Consider the following 11,867-nt stretch of genomic DNA (forward strand, 5'->3'; position numbering starts at 1 on the left):
CACTGGCCAAACTTGACCCAACTTGACCCCCCTGCCACAGGGGTCTGCAACTCTGACATCACCTGTGTTAAACTGAGAAGTGGCACTAGGCACCTCTCATTATCATGATCTATTAGGTGGAAACATCAGAAAACAACATGGTGTAAAAATAAAAAATGGTAATTTTAATAAAAGCGTGCTAAAAAATGTTTAATTAGTGTGCTTGCTGTAAGCAAAGTCAACCAGGACTACACGTGTCCGACAGGACTTTAAGAGCACCACTGAGACACGGGAACTGGCCCCTTTCTTTCTCTGACAAGACAAGACCACTTGGAAAACATGAAAAACACAAAACATGTTTGTGCCATTTCTACAGATTAAACAATACACAGAAATCTTACATCAACATGTTCATCTCTTCACACTGTCACTCCATATCTGAATATCTAAGCCTTAACATTAATAGTTTTTTTATTTTCTGTTCTGGCCGTTTTTTTGTTGGCTAGCTAACACAGTGGCTTTGACACCCGGTTACCACGGTAACGGTCTATGGTCTAACATAGGGATCCTGCTTTTCCTCTATACTGTGTCTCCTAAGACTTCTACTGCCCCCCTTGCACTGTTTCTCCAGTGTCTATAATAAATAAATAAATAAAAATATATATTCTATCATGAAGACTGCCAATGGCCCCTGTCCTGAGCTAGATTACTCTTCCTGCTACAACTGGTGAATTGATGATTCACTTGCTTAGTCAAATGTATCGCTTTGGAATAAGGCGTCTGCTAAATGCCAAAAATGTAAATGTAAATGTAGGTTTACTTTCCACCAAGAATTCACTGCAGATAAGTATGGGTAAATGTAAGTTACAGTCCAGCTGGGATGACCAGAAGGGGGCCTTCAAAAAGTCTCACCCAACTCAAGAGAGGCTATCAAGGTGTCCCCAAAATGATGGCCCTCACCCAGCCAGAGCACACTCTGCATTGAGAGTGAGATTGACCCTGATTGGCTCACTCCTTTGGAGACCAGAGGGTGGAGCCTAGACCTCCCCGACCTCCCAGGTTAGTGGACCAGTCCACCCAATGCAGCCTGCCCTGGGCTCAAGTCAAAAGAGGAGAGGTGAGAAGAGGGGCAGGGATTTGTCTTCCCCAGGTAAGGAGGACGAACCCCGCTCTTCCACCTCTTCAAGCTTACCATCACCAGTTAACCATCTCCCCCTCCCCTTCCCATGTGTCCACAGCACTACTTTAATTAGGCCCCTTCTATACTTTATTTTATTATGATTTTATTTTTTTCAGTTTGTAATGTGTCTTTGAGTGTCTAGAAAAGCACTATATAAGTCAAATGTATTATTATTATTATTATTATTATTATTATTATTATCAATATAACTCAAGGCAAAGCTCATCGGACTCCAGCTTATCAGACTCTTAGGGACCCCATGGCTGCCATTGTGGACGCCATGTTCAATCCTGCTGAGCTGCAGAAGGCCTCTTCCCCATCGTCAGACCTCACTGCCCCTCTGGGTAGACTGGAGGAGCTCCTCTCCCAAGGGAAGGTCCAGGCTCTGTCCCGTGACCTGGTTGACCGACTGAAGAGCCTGATGATAGAACACGGAAAGGTCTCTGTGCACCATGCGGAGAGCTGGCAGAAGTCTCTCAGACTCTGCTCTCTTAAAACACACCCAAGGAGGGAGAGCAAGAAGGGAGCTCTGTGCTCCCTCTGAGCTGAACTACGCTTTCCCTGAGGAGTCGGTGAAGCATTTGTCGGCTACTCTCCTCATCCCTCCCACGTCCTGGGGCTTAGATCAAAAAGCCTCCTCCTCCAGCCGCAGAAGCTCCCATGGTCTCCGAGACCAGCTCACAGATCTACAACCAGACTGTGAACCTGTTCACGAAGGTACTGGGTCCAGCAAGTCACGGTCTGTCTGCAGGAGCCAGGGAGGGTGACAGCTTTAGGTGAGGTAAGGGATGACTGTCTGCCTGTCACATGTTGACCCCCTGCCCCACGCTCTTTGGTACCGGTGGGTGCCAGAGTAGCGTGAAGGCAAGTCAAGTGGCTCTCTAGAATCAGGGTCTGTTAGTAGGTGTGTGTCGCCGGCCGGGTCTGAGGCTGAGGCGACCCAGGCTGAGCCCAAAGGAAAGAGGAGGTCCAGGTTCCTCAGGTTCCTCCCTAAGCTCAGCCAGCTCAAAGCCGGCTTCAAGGTAAACCAGATTTGACTATACTTTATACATTCCAGTCCGAGTTTGACATTTAATAGTCTCTGTAAACATTAAGACCATTCAATGTTATCTGTCATCTATATACACAATCTCCTCTCATTTTAGTAGTTATAGTGTCTTACCAATTCCATTAATTATAGATAGGTCTATCATGTAAACATGTTACTTTGTTTTGTAATACTTGTTTCTTTCACAGAGCTCCAAGAAGAGTAAGAGGAAGGACAGCTAGGCCCCAGAGGAAGCACAGGAGCCGAAGGTTGAAGGCTGCATCTGTAAATCTACTGATAGGAAGATCCTTCTGCTATAGGGTTGATACTGCATGAATCAGCTAATCCTCAACATTACTACAAGCGTCAATCCACTATGAGACAAAATGTTATCCTTGAAAAACCATCTCTCTCTCTCTTCTCCTCTTTCCCTCTCCTCCTCCGTCTCTAGCGGCCGTCTTCAGGAGGATGTTATCAGCTGTCAGCAAGGGCCTGTGTAAGCCCTTCAAGAAGGCCTCAAGGAAGACCCAGAAGCCCACCTAAATGATTCATTAAATGTGTTTCTGTTTCTGCATTCAGTCTATTGTATTCTTTGCCTTTTGTCAATTCACAGTTGGATTTAATCATAGTATGAAATACTCCTACAGTTACTGCTTAAAGCCACCAGAGGGTGTTACCACTACACCATTGTGGGTCTATGAACATATTTCATGTCTTTCTACCAACATATTTTAGTAGGAGATAGCAATTAGAGCGTATTAAGGCCTACATGTCTTAATAACCAGGGTTCCCTTTAAGGGTGAAACCTTTACCATTACTCACTGATAGGTGGCAGTAGATCCATTCTGGCCCTGCTCCAGTGAGCCTCACACTACCATACCATTAGTACATAGGTCTGAACCACAGCCAAGTAGCTTGTTTATCTCTGTGCCTTAAGTCACACAGGATGTATGTGGTGTGAGATGAGGTAACTATCATTAGCATTGAACAGTCTAAACAGGCCAAGATAACATACTAAGAATAAAACGTTAATGAGCATAAGGAGAATATGCAATGTTTGTGTATAACACAACAGAAAAGTTTATTTGTATCATGTACATGTATCTGTGGGTTTCAATTTATTGTCACCACACAATGAGAAAAGACAGTCCAGTGGTCTAAGTGCAGGAGTGATGGGAGCTCAGTGTCTGTATCCGGTTGTTAAGTCGTGACGTGTTTCCGGGTCCAACGTTGGCTGAGGCGCTCTCTTCGAAATGCCGCAGTAATAATAATAATGAATTATATATGTATAGTGCTTTTCCGAGCACTATACATATATCATTCTACCGCTTTAGTACAGTGGTACGGGGAATGTTTTATTTGGACCCGGAAATTCCTAAGCGTCACGCGTGACGTCAGACTTAACAACCGAATAGTGCCCGGCTCCAGATCCACCAAGATGGCTCTGGGGACATATTTTCCTCCTGTTGGAACACAAATGTAAATATATTCATCAACTAACATTAAAAGATACATTTAGAAAATAATAGTCATTTAAAGGCAATATTAAAAAGATTAGTTTTTATTCTTTTTTCCACAGATCTCTGTGCATGTCACCCACCTGTTGCCTCATTGTAGTAGACGTTGATCCTCTCTAGCTGCAGGTCACTGTCCCCGTGGTAGGTCCCTGTGGGGTCGATGCCGTGTTCATCATGATCACCTCCCAGAACTGCAGCAGGTGAAGGAAGGGTTCATGTTGTTTCCATGGTTGCAGCCAGTCAACCCTAGGCAGCTAGCTAATTAAGTATCTTCTAGTTAAGATTTTATTAGCCTACTTTATGCTTATGTTGTGAGCATCAGTAAACTGGGAATAACACAGGTGGAAGTCGTCTCTCCTTTCGCTCGTGTGCGTTGCTTAACTGAGAATGAGACACGTTCAACGTGACATTGTTTTGCTAGCAAACTACCCGCCACAAAAACATAAAAATAAGTACTTTTCCTTTTGTTTTCTTAAAATGTTTATTCACCATAATGTAGTACGGAGTTCAAAGTACTAAAATACCACATAATATCAAAATCGCAGAAATAATAAATGTCCATCTATTTTTGCTCTTTCCCACAAACGAACGCCAGCAACATCCGACGGGTTTTCCCAGGCCGCCACACATAGACATTCTCTGTCATAACCTTTTCTATCTAGTGGGTCAAAATAAAACTATGTTAGCTGTCCCTGAGGTGCTGTATGTTAGCTGTCCCTGAGGTGCTGTATGTTAGCTGTCCCTGAGGTGCTGTATGTTAGCTGTCCCTGAGGTGCTGTATGTTAGCTGTCCCTGAGGTGCTGTATGTTAGCTGTCCCTGAGGTGCTGTATGTTAGCTGTCCCTGAGGTGCTGTATGTTAGCTGTCCCTGAGGTGCTGTATGTTAGCTGTCCCTGAGGTGCTGTATGTTAGCTGTCCCTGAGGTGCTGTATGTTAGCTGTCCCTGAGGTGCTGTATGTTAGCTGTCCCTGAGGTGCTGTATGTTAGCTGTCCCTGAGGTGCTGTATGTTAGCTGTCCCTGAGGAGTGTTAGCTGTCCCTGAGGTGCTGTATGGGGTTTGTTGAACTGTTAGCTGTCCCTGAGGTGCTGTATGGGGTTTGCTGTTAGCTGTCCCTGAGGTGCTGTATGGGGTTTGTTGAACTGTTAGCTGTCCCTGAGGTGCTGTATGGGGTTTGTTGGAGGGACACTGTTGTAACAGCTCCAGCTCCAGCAATCATCCCAGTTACGATCTCTCTTCATGCCCTCTTTAGCAAAGAGTGACACACTTCCTGAATGTCTTCCACCATTGGCCTTGTTGCATATAAGGGATATTATACTCTCTTCAATAAGCACTGTAAGTTTTAGTATCACCCCCTGTTCAGTTTACAGGAGAAGGTAAGATGATGTAAAGGGATTTGTCGCAAACTCATCCCTCTTCAAATATCTCTTCAAGCCTTTATCCGATGGGAGGTAATACGTCAGGTTTGTTTTTAGATGTCTTTTGACGTTTTATTTTTCTTCTTGCTGTTTCGATGTCTTTTTTCTTCAGAATGAGAATCCACTAACCTTGCTAAGGGATCTGTAAAATAAAGCAGAAAAAAAAGTCTCAGTTAAGAGTACAGCCTGGAATTCTTTGACAATGAAGCAATGACATATTACATAACACTTGCATGCACTGACCTAAGCAGTCACGTCAGACAACCAGTCATGGAGGAGTATCTGCTCCAGAACCGGTCTCTTGCGGGGGTTTTGTGCCAAGCACCAGCCAATCAGGTCCTTGCAAGCTATGCAGAAGAAAAAAAGATAACATACATAGTAGATGGACACTTTTTTGTCAGTTCAGTTGTACTACCATTATTTAATAGTTTTGGCTACTGGAAAAAAAATCTGATTCTGTGTGGCTACATATTGCCTTGGGATTTGCCTAGAGAGTGTATGGTTCCTTAGTGTTCAGAGGGCTCAAGCTTGTTCTTACATTTGGACAGCCCTCTCTTAAAGCGCAGGCGTCCAGCCACGATCTCAGTCTCCTTTTCGAAGGGCAGGCTTCCACAGACCAGGTTAAAGAGCAGCATACCCAGGGACCAGACGGTTGCCTTGCGACCCTGGTACTTCCCATCCAACACCCACTCAGGTGGAGAGAACTCAACAGTGCCTGAGAGAGAGAGAGAGAGAGAGAGAGAGAGAGATAGATATGTAAATTCACATTAAATGTTGTTGTTTTCTTGATTCAACATACCAATATCATTCTGTCTCTCTTACCCGCAAAGGTCCTGTATGGTTTGTCACACAGCAGATCTCCGCAACCAAAGTCGATGAGCTTGACACGAAGTGTGTCCGTTGTCACCAACAGGTTCTCTAACTTGATGTCGCGGTGCAGGACGCCACGGTCGCGGCAGTGGCGCGCAGCCAGAACCACCTGGAACATCACACCCCGAGCAAGAGACTCCTCCATCTTGCCGCCCATCTGCTCCATGTAGTCATAGAGGTCCACGCATGGGGACGGATGCTCCAGAACCAAGATGTACCTCTTGGACTGATCGAACCAATCCACCAGCTCCAGCACATTTTCAGATTTGGGAGACTCGCACACAATCTGCATCAGGGCCACCTCTAGGGGCAGCTTGCGTGATGTTCCAGGCTGAGAGGGGACAGTTTGAGAGAGGATTTAAAGGCCTAGCATTTCTAGGCCTACAAGTTGGAATTCCAAATGGAATCATGAACTTACGATTGTGAGGAAGGGGTCTTCGTCATTCTTATCGATGAACTTGAGGGCCACCTGAGGGAAAAGAGAGGCACATTCTGAATATGATCTACCATTGTTATAAACCACAGTACATTATACAGTTCTATGCCGTCGCTTTGAGACGCATAGCTAGATTTGACACTCAACAACATTGTTTGAACTAAATTAGCTATACTAATGACACGTGGTGAAAACAATTGATAGTGTTGTGGGTGAACAGAAATAAAAAAAGTTCGAGAACAGAGGAAGGAGAGATGTTTACCTCTCTTCCATCTGCCTTGCGCTTTCCGTGATAGACAGACGCACATCCTCCTTTGCCCAGCATCTTTCCCACAGTGTAGAACGAGGTGAAATTTGCTGCAATACAATGTTTAGAACACAGCTCAGTGCCACCCAGGACAAGTTGATCCAAACAGTACAAGCAGACATCATACACAAATATGATAATCTGAAAGATGGCTTCATACAGTACAATCTGATCAAGGTTTTAGTGAATAGTAAGCACATTCTACAACTATTTGCAAACCTACTATGTTCCATTATATCAGAGACTTTGGTAGTGAGTCACTCAAACCTACAGAAGATTTCAACAAAATATTCTAACCTCTCCGTGGTGGGTTTCGCCGGACCTTTGGCTTCAGTTTGGGGGAGACGCCTGAAGAAGGGCCCTCACCGCTCTGGCTCCTCGTCGATGAGTCCGATGATCTGGAGTCTGAGGTATCCTCCTCTGAGCTGACCTTCCTAAGCCTTTTACGGGGTTCCTCCTCCTCGTCTGGGGACGCATCTCTGCGCCTCTTTTTACCTGTAGAAGGGCCCTCACCACTCTGGCTGCTCGTCGATGAGTCAGATGAGCTGGAGTCTGAGCTATGCTCTTCTGAGCTGACCTTCCTAAGCCTTTTACGGGGTTCCTCCTCCTCGTCTGGGGAAGACGAATCCCTGTGCCTCTTTTTACCTCTCCTCTTTTGAGGAGAGCCCAAGCTGCATTGGGTGGAGCGGTCCACCAACCTGGGAGGTTGGGGAGGTCTAGGCTCCACCCTACAACTGGCTCTAGTCTCCATAGGAGGGAGCCAGTCAGGGTCACTCTCATTCTCCATCTGGCTGAGAGTGCCCTGGCGCCTGCCCATACTCACCTGTAGCCTATACTTACCTGTATTCTCGGCTCGGGGTAATTCTGTAGGTACATGGTGAACATTTTAGGATATGTCAGAAGATGTCATTTTGTAGCATAAAAGTGTTTTTCTAGATACACTGAAAAATATATAATATAGCCATTAGCCTATAATACAGGATTTCTATATTTCTAATGTTTTTTATTGAGCCAAAACAATGTTCACATAGATTATGTTCCATCAACGCTCATTTTTATTTACATGAAAGAGATACAAAAATATATTAATGTATTTTCAAATATACTTTGAACAGAATCAAGACAGAAAGAAAAACAAAACAAAAAACAGACAAACCAAAAAGAGAAAGAAAAATTAAGAATAAACAAAAGAGCCGCAGTTCTGTCTTTGTCTACCCCTTTAGACTCCTCTATTTCTCCGTTCCCTATCCCCCACTCACCCATCTATTCACCAAATAAGATTGAAACAGTGTAAGTGTATATTATAATTTAGGAGCGTCAGATGTGATATGCGAGGTTGCCAGATCACATTATATCGTGCAAGTCTGTCCTTTAATACATATCTGATCCTTTCCAAGTGCAATGTAGCCTACTGCCTACTGGTTAGATCAGGTAGCACATTTCTAGTAGCACGTAGACATTTCTAACTGAAATCATCTTACAAGACAGATAGGCTTTGCTTTGAGTTCGCTAGTCCTTCACATTCAAAACAATCAAACAAACGTATAACCTTACCAAAGGATGGATGTTGGTTTTGCCCGTGTCGTCTTCGACAGGCATGCCAATCTGATAACGAGAGGTGCCCAGCGATCACTTATCAGTGATCAGACATGATTGATGATGTCATAATTAGCATTCAGGTGACGTCAGAATTGCAGACTCCGATGGCAGGGGTGAAGTGCAGGGTTGCCAGATGCGGCGGGTTACCGCCGAATGGGCTACTTTTGATCACGCTGTGCTAGAAAAAAAGCAATTGGCCGGTTGGGCTGGATAGATAGGATTTATGCGGTATCAAAATGTCAGTGCCTGAAAGTTACAAAATGTGTGAAGTTAAAACACACACCCTAGTAGCTACATACAATGTGCCGTTTTTTAAAATTTTTACAAACATCATTGGCAACAGCCATACAATTTAGGGGCAGGAGATGGGCACCTGCCCAATGGTAATTAGCGGTTTTCTGACAATATAGGTTTTGGGCTGCTGGTTTTTGGTGGATTTTGCGGTTTTTAGACTGTGGTTAGGCTGGATATTGTCAATCCGATATGGCAACCCGTCAAGCGCGTCCAAACTGGAAAGTGCCACTCCAACTGCGATCGCAACCAGTGAAATCCCTGGTTGATAATGATGATAAACATGATTATAAACATGATTATAATAAGTAACAACTGCCTTTTGCTATTGCTTGAATGTTTCGTGTCATTGGCTGGTCGCTTATTGCTAGAGTAATCATGTCAACTGTAAAAGATTGGATATTAATACATTTCTGCTTGGATAATGTTTTATCCAGTGAAATTACAACGTTGTAGTAAGAGGTGGTGGGCTGAACGCGCTGTTGATCGATCACCATCTGGAGAGTACACGATGTTTTACATATCATATTAAGCCATTCTATTAAGTCTTATAAAAAAGTATTGGCAGCTCTCGTTATAGTTATATCTTTCCAAACAGTTTGAACCGGGGGACAGGACCAGAAGGCGTGTAGGTGATTGTCGTGAGTGTCTGGTTCACACTGTGAGGCGGGACATCCCATCTAAGCGTACATTCGGTGGCCTGTGAGATGTGTGCGGTGTATTACTTTGCAGTGGATTAGTTTGAAAAGTGGTTTGACATATTTGTGACCAGAAGTTGTTATCTGGATCGATATCGAGGTCCTTTTCCCATTTCTCTATTGATATTGTGGACTCTTTTTTTTTTATTAATGAGGATGGTGTCAGGGGGTTGTTAATTATTTAAATGTTTGCTTTGATTATGTTTTATTTGGATGTAGGCCTATTGTAAATATTGTTCTTAATCTTCGCCTATGTTGAATTTATCGTTTAATTGTTCGAAGGTTGACAATGAGCAGAATAGAGCGTATGAACGCACCCATGGATTCAAGTGTATTATTGCTTTTAAAATGCAGGATGTATTCCCAGCCCATCAATTCACTCACTTTGCTTGTCAGCTGACTCCACAGCATAATTATCACCCAATTTCCAAGCTTTCATATTTGGCAAAGATTTTAGAAACCTTAGCGAACACTCAACTTAAGTCATACCTTTCTAGAAACCTTAGCGAACACTCAACTTAAGTCATACCTTTCGAGTTATCCTAATTATTTAGTCCTCTTCAATCTGTTTTTAGAACAAAGCATAGTACAATCACTGCTGTCACCTTGGTTACACATGACATTATATCTGCTTTAGACATGAAGAAGCATTGTGCTGCACTGTTTGTCGATCTATCTAAAGCTTTCGATACAGTAGTCCACTTGCGGCGCACCGTTTTATAAATCAGAATCTTGTGTGCGTAAATGTTCTTGCTTTGCGTACGATGAAACTCTCTTCTCTCGTCTATATAATATCTACACAGTAAATTTGAAAGTGTTAAATCAACACTTTAAGTGTTACATTTAACACTGACAGCGAGTATGGTCCCACTCCCACCCTACACAGTGTAAAAAGTACACTGATCAAAGTGTTACATTTCTAGTGTTGATTTAACACCAAATAGTGCAAAAAATTAACACTGCACTACACTGGCCGGTGTTGATCACATTTAACACTAAGGGGTAATCAACACTTTAGAGTGTTATATTGACACTCACTAGTGCTGATCTGAGGTGACTCTTACTAGTGTAAAAATGGGTTTTAACTCTGTCCAGTGTTAATGTAATTACTCACTAGTGCTGATCTGGGGCGACTCTTATTAGTGTAAAAATTGGTTTTTAACTCTGTCCAGTGTTGTAAATTACAATGTAATTACTATCTCCCTTGTAAATGGAAATCAAAGCACTTGGAATTCACAATACATTCAAGAAAAATGTTTAAAATATTAAAATATGTTCTTAAAATGTTTATTTAAGAACAAACAATTCAAACATAACATTTGACCTATAGGCCTATACAAATCGCACCGACCAATTTAAAAGTAAATAAAATAACAATTTTGGTTTCTATGGACAGACAAAAATAAATAAAAATAATGTGTCCATAGTAGACCTACAGCTTTTAGCCAGGGCTGAAACTCAGGATGTCTACCTTTTACTTGAACAAGACACATGCAGGAGACTGTTTAACCTTTAAACTGACAGTAGGGGACAATGTAGTCAAAAGAATCCCTTGCTCCATATGACATGAGCAGACCAAAAGGTTTGTGGTACATGATGTCACTCACATGAAATACCTTGCATGGTGGACTTTGCTTCAAAACAACTTTAAATGCATACATATGATCATCAAAACATATGGTTTCAAGAGCTGACCCAACCAAAAAACAGTCTCCTCTTTCACAACAATATCCTTAATTTTGTAAAATAATGGCATTTCACTGACAAATTCACCACATATGACCAAATCAAGACGATATTCTGTACCATGGTACTTCACCCATTTAACTGACAAAACATGTGTGTGCACTTCAACTTGACAGCAATTGGGTCATTGACCCTTGACATCTTTCCTGGACCTATAGTTAATCTATCCTGGCTGAATGTTTCCCAATTGTATGCCATGTAATTTTGGTGTTTGTTGGCTAAGGTCATAGTGACATTCTTAAAACTCTTCAGTTGCTTTTTAAAGAAATAGTGTTTAGCCTCATAGCGCATACACCATGAGTGAAGAATGGGCCCAATATTCGGTATACAACGAGGATAATGTATCATGAAGTGGTGTTTCGGTAAGAGATTTCTATCAGGAAACAAATACTTGAAAAGCCTATGATGTTCAGCTATTAAGTGTTTATCAATAGCTGGATTATCTGCAATAGCATCAAAGTTAGCGTTTAACAAAATTGGACAGTCTCCTGCATGTGTCTTGTTCAAATGCTTCCTAAAGCCTGAAAAGGTACCAAATACACGACAACAATCTGCTTGACCACATTTTAGTCTAAGAGTTCTACCAGGGCACATTCCATGTACCAACTTGAGATGCCTCACAAGCAAGTTGGTACTTCCATGAGTAGCATGGCAAATAAAACATATAACAGGCATCAGTGCAGTTTACCTCTAAGGCATTAGTGCAGGAGTTTGGCTCTAAGCTCAGCAACCCTTGGAGTTTCCTTCACCTTCCCTATGTCTATGTTGTACACAGTTGTCTGGATAAAGGTGTACATGCTGC

This window comes from Nansenia antarctica, assembly GCF_963989245.1.
Source record: "Nansenia antarctica genome assembly, chromosome: 12".
Taxonomy (NCBI): domain Eukaryota; kingdom Metazoa; phylum Chordata; class Actinopteri; order Argentiniformes; family Microstomatidae; genus Nansenia; species Nansenia antarctica.